Consider the following 3,093-nt stretch of genomic DNA (forward strand, 5'->3'; position numbering starts at 1 on the left):
AAACACCAATCAACATGGATTCCACTGGAGTTTTCCACCTACACCAGGAGGAATTTGAGTGCCTCTTAGTCTCTCAAGATTTATTGTGCATCCACAATCTAATCCAGGGATCACTAGGTCTTACACCGAGACATGCACTCTAGGATTTACCATGCATCCCATCCCAGGTTCACTAGGCCCAACGGAGAGAAATTCCACCTCTTATTTTTACCCTATATCCCTCCATTCATCGGCAAGGATTCCTAGGCCCACCGAGGCACACAATCTAGCTTTACCGCAACCCACAGTCTGTTTCAAGGGTTACTAGGCCAGTAGCTTCGTGATCCTCAATCTAGTTCAAGGACCACTCAGACCATGTGTTTGTTAATTCATAGATCCACCCCAATCAACTTCGAATCCAATCCGGCCATCCCACATAAACCGAATGAAAGAACCCATCTCATCAAAGCTATTAGGAAATGGCAAGGCTAGGCTGAAAATACTGTCACGCCTAGAAAAACCTATTCCATGGTAGAAAAGAGCCACATGAAATCCCATGCATGCCAAATCTAACAAGGAAAATACACATGCAATTTGATACCTACAATGAAGCTTGTTGTAGCTGGTTGATCCTGCCTTTTCCTAATTTATCTTTTCTTCCTCGTGCCTTCTTTGCCTTTCTTACTCCAATGCCAGAGTACTCCAAGAAACTCTAAGTGTCCAATATTGAGAGAGAGAGAGAACAATGAGAGAGCTCCAAAAATCAATTGACAAAAGGTTACCAACTGATCCTCAGAAGCCTTTTTATCAATGAGGCCTCTATTTTCTTCATTTTCCATTACTTTCCTTCATTTTCCTTCTCACATGCAACTTGTGACCTTTCATATCCTTTTCTCCTAATTTCCATTATTTTCATAAATAAATGTGCCAAAAATGCCATTTTCACTTTCCAAAGCCTTATCCATTGCCTTTTCTAATTTCCTTAGCCATAGACAACTAAATGAACACCCCCTAGGATGTCTTGCCCAACATTCATCTTGGAATAAGTGTCCCATCGACCATGGTTATTGCTTTTAACTTTTATTACATGGAATTTTCACTAGGATGTTACAAAACTTTTCCCCCTTGGCAGACACCATCCTCAGTGTTCAATCACACATATACCTCAGCAACGTGCTAAAAGTAGATATATTGGTCATGGAGATTTATAACACAGCTTGATGCAGTATTTATAATGAAAGAACTACTCAAAAGAAAAACATCATGAAAACATGACAACATACCCCATAGCAAAGCCTTATAACACAACTCATTACAATATTTACAATGATCATCTTGTTGAGTGCCAATCCACATGACATCATAACATCATGATAACATAACCACATGAGAGCATAGTAACATGACAACATAATCTTAATAACATGACACCCATACTGCATGGTGGAGCTTTATAACATAGCTCATGGCGGTATTTACATCCATATACATGTGTAGATATAGCAACATTACAAAAAATATATACCAAAAACATATACCAAAGCATATACCAAAGCATATATCAAAACATATACTAAACACCATATCGAAGCATATATGAAAACATCATAGCAAAGCATATACCAAAACCACCATAAAGCATATACCAAACCACCATATCAAAGTTGCTTTGTCTCAACCGGCAAAGAAGGAAGGATACCAAGCCCACATCTGATTTGCCATCTCTCATGTAGCTTCATTAGGCCCAAAGTGCTTCCATTGCACTTTAACATGCTCGATTGCTCGGTTCCGGAGCATGAGCACCTTTTTCTGTAATATACATTGAGGCTTCAGCTGGAATTCTCCATATGGTTCCACTTGCAATACAGACCAGCCAATCACATGATCAACATCCTTAACATACTTCTTAAGAAAATATACATGGAAAACATCATGGGTTTTCACTGTCGAAGGTAGTGCAAGTCAATAGGCTACTGGACCAATTCTCTCAATGATACTGAAGGGTCCAAAAAACTGTGATGCCAGCTTAGCACATGATCCAATCCGCAAGGAGCTCTTCTTCAGTTTGATGTGCAAGCACACCTGTTCCCTGACCTGTAACTCCTTGAACAACATGTTCCTATCTGCATAACTCTTCTACCTATCCTATGTTGCCTTTCGATTCTTCTTGATCACCTTCATCTCTCATTCCATGTCTACCAACATATCTGGTGCAATCAATACCCTACTAACTGAATCACTTCAACTGATGGGAGTGTTACAACTTCGCCCATACAATGCCTCAAAATGACTCATCCTCAATGACTCTCGATAACCGTTTTTGTATGCAAACTCTACCAAAGGGAGATACTCTTCCCACTTCCATTGTTGATGAATCACATACATCCTCAACATGTCCTCCAATATGCTATTGACCCTCTTTGTCTGTCCATCTGTCTATGGATAATAAGTTGTGTTGAAGGCCAAATCTATGCCCAAAACTACAAATAACTCCTTCCAAAACTTGGAAGTGAACTTCATCCTTATCTGACACAATCTTCTTTGGAACACCATGCAATCTAACCACATCTCTAATGAATACCTGTGCCACATCTCTAACTGAGAATGTAGATTTCACTGGGATGAAGTGTGCAACCTTTGTTAACCTATCCACATTGACCATGATGGAATCATGTTGCTTCACTGTCTTCGTCAAACCTGTGATGAAATCCATGGAAATAACCTCCCATTTCAATTCTAGAATCGCAATCAGATGTAATATTCCCCCTGGATTCTTACATTTTTCTTTCACTCCTTGACAGTCGAAACACCTCGCCACAAACTCTCCTACATCCCTCTTCAAATTCAACCAATAGTAAAATCTCTTCACCGCTATCAGTTTCTTATGATAACCTACGTTATATGAATAAGGTTTCACATGAAACTCCCACAACATCACCTTCTTGAGCTTACTGTTATCTGGTACATATATCCTATCTCGGAACCTGACCAATCCATCCGTCGTAAGACAATAATCCATATGCATACCTATACCTATACTTGTGCATGTATTGCTACTTGTACCTATACCTACACCAATACATGTACCTGCAATATCATCTATACCTATACCAA

The sequence above is a fragment of the Pinus tabuliformis genome, chromosome J (assembly GCF_031772625.1).
Source record: "Pinus tabuliformis cultivar Carrire ecotype Pingquan chromosome J, CPIR1, whole genome shotgun sequence".
In the NCBI taxonomy this organism is placed as follows: Eukaryota; Viridiplantae; Streptophyta; class Pinopsida; order Pinales; family Pinaceae; genus Pinus; species Pinus tabuliformis.